A 13,645-nucleotide genomic window follows, 5' to 3' on the forward strand; every position below is an offset into this window, starting at 1 on the left:
GCCTAAAGTAATAGAATGACTACATACCTAGCACATAGCTAAATTTGCCCATGAGTTGATGCTGCAGATGCAAGTTTTCATACTCAACAATGACTGCATGTGGAATAGCTACTTACTAGTGTTACATGTCAGAGGGTAATTCACTGACTGCTCTGTATCTCAATCTTTGTATGGATTTTTTGGTGGTGGGGTGCACGTCCCCCCTCCGCCGGATCCGCTACCAAGCTACAGTATGCTATTTAGCACTCAAGCACTATATAGTCTCATGTAACCAGATCACTCTTGTATTGGGTCAGGAAAAAACACCAGACCCTTTCTTTTCCCAAACCAAACGCTACTATCTATGCTGACACTCAAGGACAGCTGTGGGGAAGTAGTCTAAGTCTAGATCTGATGGAGGTTTGCTCTTTTTATTACCAATACTTTACAGTGACCAGCACTGAAGGTCTGACAGCAACTTGTGCTACAGCCTTAGGATTACCAAACCTACAAGTCTTGCTGGTAAAAACAAAGAAGTGATGGGATAAGTGCCTGTATATAATATGACTCTGTCTCCAGTGCTCGCCTTCTAGTGCCTAACTGGTAAAGCAGATAAAAGCAAACAAGAACAAGGAGTTTCCTCTTGTTAGATAAGGGCGCGCGTCTAATTTTACAGATCGGCGCGCGCTGCATGTATGAAGCCTACCAAGATCCGGATATTTCTAGGGAGAAAACGATTCCTCGAATACTAGTGTGTTGTTCTTTCTACTCTAGTAACTCGTGCTTTATAAAAGGGAACCCAAACTGATACAGACGTAGTGTTTCTGGAAGTACGGTTGCCGACTGGACACGGTGAGGCGAGGCAGGCTAGGGCAAATCTGTTCACTGTGATTCAGCAAGTGTCCGCCTACCCAACCATTGGCCATGGCAGGTAAGATGATAATGTTTGCATAGTTTGTTTGGTTTGTACAATCTGGCGAACGGCTGCCTCCTCAAGCGCATGCCAATTCGGGGGTGTGACACCTCTACAAATCACGTACGCCCTTCTAGTGTAGCGGTGTAACCCCCAAAATTGGCAATATTGTGCACTTTTTCATAAAACCATGAAACTTTCCACATAAATAGTACTACTCATGACATGCATTTTTAGATATAGTGCCATCGCTGAGTTGACCTTTGGTGACCTTTACGGCCATTTTTGTACAGAAATTGATCATTTTTGTCTTTAACTCCCTGAGGCAGTAATTAACTTGTTAAAATGTGGTACCAAAATAAAGATCTTGCTGATAGAAACAACGTGGTTTTTATTTGAAGTCAATAGGTTCATTCATTACAAAGTTATGATCATTTTTACTAGCTGCAAAATCTGATAAATTTATCTGTCCTTGAGGTGTGAATTACCTGTGGGCAGATAATTATGCATAAATTTATCAAATTTTTCAGCTAATAAAAATACTCGTAACTTAAGAATGAATTCACCTATTGAAAACCAAGTTGTTTCTTTCAGCAAGATCTTTATTTTGATACCACATTTTAACAAGTTAATTACTGTCTCAGGGAGTTAAAGACAAAAATGATCAATTTTCTGTACAAAAATGGCCGTAAATGTCACCAAAGGTCAAATCAACGATGGCACTATATCTAAAAATACATGTCATGAGTAGCACTATTTATGTGGAAAGTTTCATGGTTTTATGAAAAAGTGCATGAGTTTTTGGTTGTGCCGCTATACTATTCAGCAACCAAATCACAAATCAACAAAATCTAGTGATTTCGCCCACGTAAATAATTAAAACTGGAAAACTACTCTCAAAAACATATTTCTAAACAATACAAGTTCACAGTGATAACTTGTTTGGTTTCTACAAAAAAAATGTTGATTAAGACTAAGAGAGTTATTGCTTGGAACCGACCAAGCATGCTTTTCCTGCTAATGTGTAGCTAAAAGTATAAAAATTGTTTTCGTTTTATTTGCTGTTTATGTTTGACAAAAGTTTCATCAGCAAAATACAGTGAAACAAGTCAATCGGAGGAGACTATGAAGAGTTTTGTTGTTTCCTTCTTTTACTGTCCTACAGACTAGTTATGTTGGCAATAGTTTAGCATCATGTATAGAACGTGTATAGAACTCATTATAGAACGTGTATAGAACTCATTGTATTGAAATACATTTTATTGGAAGATTTATTGGTATGAGCAATGTGGGTTTGCTGAGATGGCCATGTACATATATATAAACTAGTACATAATGGTGGTGTGGATCACAGTTATTCTGTCACTATCCCAACATGAAATACAGTAGTACACTTTTTGTTATATTGAATAGAGTAAAAACATTAGAGCCTAGTATGCAACTAGGATTGGCAATAAATGAGGCCAAAATGGTGTCTTCTTCTCTGGATAGATTTCTACAAGTGCAGGCTATTTCGTGACAATCTCTGAACATTTTTACATTACTAAGCTTGTTTTGTTAACCTTGAGATGAATTTTATCTACCATAAACTGTTTATTTTGTCTCCTTGTTGTGTTGAGACAAATAATGCCACAATATTCCACAATTTTGCATGGTGTACTTCATTACATTAATTGGCTTGGTTAATGCACTTTGCAGTCTCATTTCAACTCTCTAAAATACTACTCCATGATTTATCAACTTCAACACAAATGCTGTTATGTGAGGTGGATATTTCAATAGTACAGTGCAAAACTTCATGGTATTGCAAAGACTTTAGCGCAATTCCAATGAACTAGAGTTCTGTTCTTCATAACAGGTAGACAAAAAAATGGAGGTATCCACTGATGATTTAAAGCGACAGTGAAAACCACCCATGACAAGAACAACAGAAGCCAAATGTTTTAGAAAAGATTTGTACAATACCTCAAGGTTATTAAAATTAACTTTGGGATAAGTAAACCACAAACTGCTATTCTGGCCACATGGATTAGTGCTTCAACCAAATACAATGATAGATACTGTATACACGTACACTATTTGGTTTCTTTTCCCATTTCTGTAGGCTCTAATATCTATATGGTTATACTGATTATGGGTAGGCACTGAGTTAGTACAGCATGGAAGATGGTTGACCAAAGCAGTAGTACGTTTGATTTTAGTTGCTTGATTTAATCTTATTGGCCATACTACGTATGTATACCTCTAACTACATACTGTTGATAATAAAAAAACATAAATACAAAACCTCATGATAATGGCATTGAAAGTATGTTGATGGTTACAGCATAAAAGGTCAATGTGTACTTTAATACAACCAATGACATTTTTATTTTATGTATTGTGGAAGTTTTTAAATGTTATACCGAGGTGTGTTACAAGCTGTTTATGGCAACAGTTGGACAGGCAACCCAAAGTTGCCAATATTAGCAACTTCAGGCCGCCCAAAGTTGACTATATTGACAACTTCAGGCAACCAAAAATTGCCAATATTGGCAACTTCCGGCCACCCAAAGTTATATTGGCAACTTCAGGCCACCCAAAGTTGCCAACTTCGGCAACCCAAAGTTGCCAATATTGGCAACTTCAGGCCACCCAAAATTAACTATATTGGCAACTTCAGGCAACCCAAAATTGCCACTATTGGCAACTTTTGTGTTTCTTTGAGTAACGCTCAAAAGTATCCAAACTTGGCAATAAATGTACTTTCTTTTGTATAAGATGATAGAGAATTTGATTGTGGGATTCGGTTATCCACAATTGGTAATTTTGTGTGACAAATTCTTAGAATTGCCAAAAATGGCAATTTTATAAAAGCATTGCAGTAGCTGCTGTTTTTGGCAACTATAACAACAGTCTAAAAGTTGCCAGTTTTGGAAACTTTGACACTTACAGTTTACCGGTATTAAGCATGAAAGTGAGCATTACAGTGTTAAAGTTCACAAAGCTGCTAACTTAACTATGCTTACTTTAGAGGAACTGTTATAATGATGCCTGAAAGTATTTAAATATGATTACTAGCAATATTATCAGTGGATGCCAGGTAGCTAGCTATACATTCACTTTAAAAGCAGCAGTAGGAATATAGCTATGTAGCAAACTTATGATTTGAATGTGAATTGACCAAAATGCGATAAAATGGACAAAGTCATAAGAATATCTTGCTACAAATCATGCTATATAGCTACAAATCAAGGTGCTAAGTTTATGCATGTCCATGCAGATTGCACTTTCATCGGCATCTTCACTCAGGTTTGAAATGCTGTGATGATTATAAATTTGCAACATTCATGATTTTTGTAGCCTCCATTATATTAATCCAACATAGCTCTATCTTTTGTACATACTTACACATTGTAGTTTATCAACCAAATTTGCTATACAGCAAATACATCTGCTATTCTGTAATACCAGCTCTCTGTGGAGCATCAGTGCGCTACACCTGTTCAAGTTCTCAATTTTCTTAGTTAAAATTGAGCTGTATTGCCAGAATGCAGAATGGATAGGTACAAGCACAGTTTGTGGATGTTCAAGCTACCAAATTTGGACTATAGTTTTCAGTTTTGGGACAACTCTTGGCTTGCTTCCAAAAGTAGCCTAAAGTGGAAACCTCAGAAAATTGCCGAAACTGGTAATTTGTAAGCAATACAATAGTTTTGCAACTTTTAAAGTTGCCAAAATAATGTGGAAACTTATTTGCAAGAAATTGCCAGAAGTGGTAATTTTAGTATGCATGAACAGTCCAATAGTGGGCATCAAATTTTTCCATTTTTGCAAACTAGATCCCACAATTGATTTATTCATTGGTCTTCATAAAAAAGAGTACATTTATTGCCAGAATTGGTAGTTTTGAGCACCATCTTAAACTGCCAAATTTGGAAACCATCAGCAGTTTCAGGCTTGGCAACTTTTTGATGGTTTCCAAAAGTTGCCAAAGTTAGATAGAAACTTAGTTACCAAAACTGGCAAATTCTTAGCAGTCCTATAGCTTTGCATTACACTGCTTTATAAAGTTGCCAAAAGTGGTAACTTCTGTTTGCAAGAAGTAGCCAAAATTGGCAATTTTTAGGCTGTCCAATAATTTCCAAAATTGGCCTTGTAACATACCTGCAAATATGCCTTCAGAGCAGCTCCAAATTTAACAAGTTTCTATGAAGTTACTATTTACCTGAATTTTCTAACTAACTGGCTTTGACTATCTGATGTCTTCAGCTAATGCTATGGGCACTCCTCACTTTGATTAAGCCTGAGCCAAAATGCATGAATCATTGACTTGTCTTTATCCTCCTTTGTGCCATTTCTTTCTCCACTACCATGTAGGTGTTAAATTGTGGTTAGCGTATTATGGTTTCTATTATATAACAAGAATTGTCCATAATTTTCGTAGTAAGTGGATTGATCACAGAAGTGCTTCTTGTACTGTTCTTCATATGCAATGCTATATGATGTGTGGAACTATCTACAGTACACATGTACGATAGCTGAAAATAAAGTGGTCCGGGTACACATTCAGTTACACAGTTAATTTTATAATGTGTTTGACACTGTTCTTTCCTTAGTTGTGGTATGCAATGATGTTACACAAAAAGTAACAAACTTACATAAAGAGAAATTACATATGAATTGGAATCATAAAACAGAAGGTTGTCTGTACTTGCACCTGTACTAGTGGACATTTAATACTGACTGAACCTACTTCAGTCATGGTTATACTATTACAAGTTATATGACTGAAGTACGTAGGAATTAATGCACACTAAAGGCCTTTTCACACTGAATGCACATTGAATGCAGATCCGGCTGGGGTCAGAGGATCGAATGTTCATCAATCCATTTCACCCAACGTATGCAGCAACTGAATTCAATTCGCTTTCATAGCATGTGAATTAATTAATTGATTATGTAGTGAAAAATTAAATGGCATTGGTGATTGTACTACCTTCTTCGTATTCCTTGGAATCAGAAAAGTGAAGGAATGTTGTTAGTACACTTACAAAACATTGAGTGCCAAGAAGTTGGGTAGTTGTTATGAGGAAACCTGTTTACCGGGCACGATGATTTCAGAATAGTACACTATTCCTCCGACACTCACTCATGGTCACCAAATCACTTCCACAAGCTGAGTATAACACTAGGTAAGCCATCGCTTTAGTCTTGGCGCAATAGTCATGCTTTGCACGAGATATCTCGAGACTGTACAGTGCCCCCTTGCTAATTAAGCTAATGTGCATTAAGTCCAGCCAATTCACTTCTCGAAGTGGATTGACATGAAGCCAGATTGAATGCGCATTGAAATCAATCTGGCTCAGGTGTGAAATAGTCAGATTCAGCTTCGATGTGCATTTGACTGTAGTTTGAAAAGGCCTTAATATAGCTGCAGGTGTAGGTAACAACTATTTTGATTTCTATGATCTCTTCTCAAATGCGCAATTACTACTGAAATACATATACTTGTACTATTAGGTTTCAACATATTTAATGCTAACCAGCACATTAATTTATAATGTAGAGGTGATCTACATAATATGGATTCTGTGCTACTGTATATAAATTCCTGAAGATCCTTACAAATGGATACACTGAGATTTATCTGGTACATGTGGTTTCCATGGTATAATGCCAACACAGCAAGCTATTTGGTTTAACCATGGACAATATATATGTTGCACATGGATTGGAAACGTGCATGTAAATTATTGTGTCACGAATGGTATACAGTCCTTGTAATACAATGTCATAATATTTTACAGACTTGGTAGTGGAGACTAGAGTACAATAGTGTGATTCTCTCACAGTTGCAGAACATTTTCGAAACATTAAGGCCTTTTTATCAAGTAGTAGTGTCTAGCTATCAGCCCCAAAGTTGTTATATTGCTGGGTGCTGCGTGTTGCTCTAGTGTGTTTGTGTAGTGTAGGTGATGGCGAAGAAAGGAAAACCGCCCAATTTAAAGATTTAAAAAACATAATTATGTTTTATTTGTTTAGCCATTAAAACCTGATGTAAGAGAAGTTAATACTGAATTATCAGGTGGATGAGGTGCGAATGTAATGGAATGTTTGTATAGGCAAATCATGGCAGTGGGAGCGTGTATTTACACATGCTTGCTACACATGAAGGAGCTAATTGTTCTGTTTCTTTAGCAACACAATGTGGTAAATTGGCATCATGTGAAGCTACACTACAGTGAACATTCAGACAACTATGTGAGCACCTGGTAATTGAAACTACCAATGCGCACTCACAGAAACTCAAGTGAAGGCGCTTAATTCCATTACTTTTCGCTATAGAAGAACAAGTACTAGAATCAGTTCTGTATAAAACATTCTCTGTTTAAATGGCTGGTTTCACCATGAATTACGTTTGTCCCATAAACTTTATTACTAGGAATGTTTCACTGTTTTGTGTAATCTATGGAGCCATTTCCAATCCATGTACAACATATTATATTATCTGTGAGTTTAACATACTTTAATCCATAGTTAACTAGCTGTTATATTCTAAACAGTGTATTCACTAGTCTATGTATCTACTACAAGGGTGGTATGTTAAGACACTATCAAATCAAACATCAATGGTATTGAGGAAATCAGAACAAATATACATATTATATCCATGGCTCTGTTTATGGTTAGTGGCATTTTAAAAGCCATCAACTCATGCCTGGACAGGACACATCTCCAGGAATCTACCTGTAAAAACAACTGAATGGCAATTCTATGGTTGCATGCCTACACCAAAAAACATCTCATGTGACTGTGCATGTGTGTGCGTGCGTGTGTGTGTGTATGTGGTAAGGCAGCATAGTCAAGTGGCTAGAGCATCGGCCTTGTAATCAAAAGGCTCCTGCTTTGATGCTTGCATATGCCAAATTGGTGTTGTTATTGTTTTTTTGAGCAAGACACTTACATTGCTCCAGTCCAGTGCTGGTTCACTGGGTAGGCGAGCATGGCAGCTGAAGGCTTTATGTGTGTGTGTGTGTGTGTTTGTGTGTGTGTGTGTGTGTGTGTGTGTGTGTGTGTGTGTGTGTGTGTGTGTGTGTGTGTGTGTGTGTGTGTGTGTGTGTGTGTGTGTGTGTGTGTGTGTGTGTGTGTGTGTGTGTGTGTGTGTGTGTGTGTGTGTGTGTGTGTGTGTGTGTGTGTGTGTGTGTGTGTGTGTGTGTGTGTGTGTGTGTGTGTGTGTGTGTGTGTGTGTGTGTGTGTGTGTGTGTGTGTGTGTGTGTGTGTGTGTGTGTGTGTGTGTGTGTGTGATCTTTTGACATGCACTGTACCTATAGATGGTGAGGTACCTATAGATGGTGAGGAGGGTTACTTTGGTCAAGAACAAGTACCACTTACAGATGAAATTAAGGAAATTCTTGAGGAATATCCTGATGGACAGATCTTTAAAGTATGTTACTCTTGATTGTACAAACCATAATCATGTACAACCAGTCTCTTTGTCCATGCATATCAACTGTACTAAAGCCAAGTAAAGCAGGTTAAGTGTATCCATTTGCTGCTAAAGAACTACATTACATGTATGTACGTATGTACATGAGTATAGATTTTTCATAGTACATACTGTATCTATGCAGTATGTTCCTTAACTCTTTCCCGATTGAAAACTCTACACAGAGTTTCAAATGTGTAACTGTAACATACACATACAGTATGAAAATGAAAATCATAAAGCAACATGCACCAGATGTGTATGCATTAAATGCATACACATCTGGTGCATGTTGCTTTACAGAATCACGGAAGATGTGGCTCAAGAATATCAGTATGCTTATGGGCAAATTCATTGTGAATCTTTGTAACAAGCTAGCAAAACCACTAGCTATTCTGCCCAGAAACAACATTATCTTAACAAACTAGGGAAACATCAGCCCAGCTGCAGTTGTACTTTAATCAAACTACATTAATGCAATAACTAGAGTAGTCAGAAATTACTGCTTTAACATCACTATACCTAGAGGAGTTAAAGGTAACCAACTTGAAATTCATGTGTGCACAAGCTTGTGTTTGTGTGTGCATGCGTGTGTGTGTGTGTGTGTGTGTGTGTGTGTGTGTGTGTGTGTGTGTGTGTGTGTGTGTGTGTGTGTGTGTGTGTGTGTGCATGGGTGTGTGTGTGTGTGTGTGTGTGTGTGTGTGTGTGTGTGTGTGTGTGTGTGTGTGTGTGTGTGTGTGTGTGCATGGGTGTGTGTGTAGTCACAAATTTTGTGACTACACACACACCCATGCACACACACACACACACACACACACACACACACACACACACACACACACACACACACACACACACACACACACACACACACACACACACACACACGCATGCACACACAAACACAAGCTTGTGCACACATGAATTTCAAGTTGGTTACCTTTAACTCCTCTAGGTATAGTGATGTTAAAGCAGTAATTTCTGACTACTCTAGTTATTGCATTAATGTAGTTTGATTAAAGTACAACTGCAGCTGGGCTGATGTTTCCCTAGTTTGTTAAGATAATGTTGTTTCTGGGCAGAATAGCTAGTGGTTTTGCTAGCTTGTTACAAAGATTCACAATAAATTTGCCCATAAGCATACTGATATTCTTGAGCCACATCTTCCGTGATTCTGTCTAATCACTCATGACAAGAGTTAATAATAGTAAGGAGGGAGAGTGTCTAATGGCTCAATAGGCCTGCATAAAATGAGCATGTAGGGCGATCTGGCTTAATGTCAGACATGTTAATTGCATGAAAGAAGATGTAGAATTAGGTCACATCATGCACAATTATACCACCTGAATCTTGTGATGCATGTGTTCCCACAATCAAGCATGCTGATGAAAAGAAGCTGCGTTGAACAGTCATTTCTATTACATGAAGTAACTACAGCCTAAGAAGAGGCATCAGACAAATACTACAAGAAGGAGCATTCAAATAAAATACAGGTGGAAGTACATGCCTTCTGGTGATCTGGCTAGTTCAGGCCGAGGGCAAGCCCTAGAAGCATCAAATGAAAATAATACCAATAAAATACAGGTGGAAATAGATATTATTTTGAAGAAATTCTTTGTGACTTTCTGTGCCACTTGAGTCTTTCCTGCTACAGTGTATTGGGTAGATTATTGAACTGAAAAGTCATGGTAAAAATGATTTTTCTCTTTCTGTTCCATCACACACTGGGATTTCCATTGTAGTATAGCTGTCACAGTTGACTGTCTATCTATTTATTGATTAGATCATACTAAACATGTTTATTGCGGTCATCAACACTATTCAAAACTACAAAGGAATACAATAATACACGGGATGTCCTGTGTGTTTATTTTATACAGGCTTACTAAGTGTTAGACACTCTATCCCTACTACTGTTAACTCTTGCTCATGATTTACATGCACAGACTACATTAATACAGTAATCAAATTTGGTTGTAATTGTTTTTGGGTGTTACCCTGTAATATATCTTATAGAATGCTCAACTTATATATACCATCTCTAAGTTTACTTAATGTTTTGGCTAACCGCTCTTCACATTACACATACATAATTTATGCACCTGCAAAAGTGTGCTACTGAAATAGCATTTTTTGCACAACAAAAATTAATATCGTTTGGGCAAACATATCTAGATACTCTCTTATAGAGCAGTCACTAACTTTAATAGTTCTGTCATCACAAACTTTGTGTTTAATTACCGCTCAAAAGATCTTTAAAATCAACACTTGCACTGATGTACGTATACACCTCATTTAGACCAGTGAGATGCAATAATGACAATTGAAAAGCATATATTATACGTACTGTACAGTAAACTTTAACACTGCAGCTAGTGAACTTCCCTCTTGACTTTAAAAGTGGTATAGAAGAAGTAATGTGTTGTTTGTGGCGAAATACTATGGCACTGACATGCCACTGCAATGTTCTCCCTGTTATAGATAAACATTATGTTAGTTACTTGTGGTTAATGCTGTAAGTATGCCACTACTATATAACTGTTCTGAGCCACACTAATGAAGCATTATAATGGCTTGCAACAGATATCTAAAACAATTAGTATTTAAGTGTTTCCTTTTGCCTTTTATCAATTTTACTTTTATGACTTCAAGCACGTAACGGGTTATTTGATCTTTTGGGTTACATTTTTATTGTACACATGTGTGTCTTTATTAGAAATTTTGCTTTGTTTTTGTTAGGAAATATTACAAAATGCTGATGATGCAAAAGCTACAGAAGTGAAGTTTTTCATTGATGAGAGATCACATGGAAAGACAAATTACTGCATCCTTTACTAGAAAACTTCCAGGGACCAGCACTGTTGGCATACAATGATGCAGTGTTTACTGATGAAGACTGGAATAATATACAGAAACTCAAAAGAAGTGACAAACGTTCTGATCCTTTTAAAGTCGGAAAATTTGGAATTGGATTCAACTCTGTGTTTCATGTTACTGGTATGAAAGTAGTTAACATTGTACATACGCACAGTAACTTCACAAACTAAATTCCATTGAAATGCCATGCACATGCACACATGGATTCTATACAAATGGTTACTTAGGAAGCCCATACATGACTGTCTTACATAGTTTGCTTCATTTCCAAATTTCTTTTTATTGCATTAGTATCTATCTACAGTGTCCAAGGAATAGCCAACAAATTTTCAGTGTAATATGTAGAGTAGTTTGAATGTTAAATTAGCCAATCCTATTTCGTATACGTTTTACCCTTATGACTCACCCAACCATATAAACAAGTATTTCAACCATAGCAACATTCACATGTCCATTAGGATACAGGAACAAAGCTATACAACCACTTCATGGCCAATCAATAAAATAAATATACTCCAATACAACGTTCGAATACCACCAATAAAGCAGTCAAAGAGTAGTATGCCCCAAAAACTAATCTGGAGAACAGAAAATTACTACCCTTAGCTATGACTGAAGCCCATATAACCTCTTAATTGTTAGTCTTTTATCCCATCTTTGTACTGTTTATAAATGCTCTATTATAATTCTACATCTTTAGCATCATCAATTACTGTGTCTTTTCTCTTCTGATTCTAGATTTATCTTTTCAGCCAATAGTAGTATAAGTATTTTCAATCTGCAAGACACTTTGTGTTCTTTCAGTACTGTATATAGACCTCAGGAGACTATGCTTAAATTGTCATCATTATTTATGACTGTCTCAGCAACAACCCGACTTGTTTACACAAGTGTGCGTATTGAGAAAATCAAATTTTAAAAAAGTTCGTAAAATTATGCATGCTACAATGAAAAATATGCAAATTTTTATCAGGACATTACTTGGAGAAGAAAGACCCAAATCAATTAAATCTATACACCATCTTATTCGCCTGCTCATGGAACATTCAAAAATCTTTGTTTCATTTCTGTAGCCCCAATGGTGTGCATGTCACAAGCATTTGTTTACAATGCAGTATACATAAGCAAGATTGTCGTCATTTCTTCAACTAAATTGCCTTCATACCAATATGCGTAAGTGACTAGAGGGCTAACACTATACATTGGCTAATTTGCAATGTAAACTAATGCAAATGGAAGTTATGGCTGTGAATGTTAGCACCTGTAGTTTATTTTCAGTATATTCATTGTACAAATCAATTACCGTATAAGCAGAAATTTTGGCGAACAGAATATTTGGCGTTTGCCTAATAATTTGTATTTCGCGAGAGTTTAATTTGACGAAATGCAATATGGAGTCCCATGTGGTAGCAAATTTTATATCTGTCTTCTTGTTTGCAAAGATTTATCATGGGTAGTATTATTATCTATGGATGTATGTACGTTTATTCATTGGCCCACATACTGGAGAGACTTTCATGTGAGACAGAGGACGGAGAATCTCCATGACAGTGTAGCAAAAGGAAACAAAATGATTGGGAACATTCTCCATGCCAAGTAGCTAGTTATGATCTCTGCTGCATGTTTCTCGAGGTGTATCTTCCTTGAGCGGTATCTTTACTTCACTATACTACCGGCGAAATAGTTTAGGACCTCCTTGATCTGTGATCAAGACACACGGTAGTGTGTCGTGCGGCCCAAGAAGCCAGCGCGCCACACCGTGAGTATATTGACAGGAAGAACGAAAACGTCATTTTCACACCTTTGTATCTCGGTGATCACTTATCTGATTGGCACCAAATTTGCTACACAGTTGCCCGCCAGCCAAGGGAGTCTACATTCCAAATTTGAAGGAAATCGCTCCAGCCATTTCCGAGATACGAGCTGCCAAAGGTTCGTTTTTTTTTTCTTCGTTTTTTTCTTCTTCGTCTTTTCGCACACTTGCAAAAATTGCTATAACAAGCAAACGCGTGCTCCGATCGCCTTGGAATTTGGCACACAGAAAGGGAGTCCAAAGGCGAATCCTAGCATCAAATTTGGTACAAATCCGATGAATGGTTCAGGAGTTATGACCGATTATTCGCGTAAAACAAGATCGATTTGTTGTCACGCCTACAGGGTAAACCGCTTCATGGAATGAGTTGAAAATTGCTATGTAGATGGAGTAACCATCGTAGGAGTGCCTTTTGGTGGTTTGAAAGGAATCGAGATAAAGACCACGGAGATATGACACAAAACCCAACCTGTGTCACAATTACGCGATCGATTTTTATGAATAAAAAAGTATTAGTTTTCACGCCTACTAGGCAAACCGCTTAGAGCAATGAGCTAAAAATCGGTGTATAGCTGGAATAATCTTCATAGAAAGT

At 37.2% G+C, this 13,645-nt stretch overlaps 1 pseudogene; it reads left to right on the forward strand.

Annotated features, from left to right (window-relative positions):
- Positions 1 to 709: 709 nt before the first annotated feature.
- LOC136255102 (sacsin-like) overlaps positions 710 to 13,645 on the forward strand; it is a 36,598-nt pseudogene continuing 23,662 nt past the window's right edge.

This window comes from Dysidea avara, chromosome 5 (genome assembly GCF_963678975.1).
Source record: "Dysidea avara chromosome 5, odDysAvar1.4, whole genome shotgun sequence".
NCBI lineage: Eukaryota > Metazoa > Porifera > Demospongiae > Dictyoceratida > Dysideidae > Dysidea > Dysidea avara.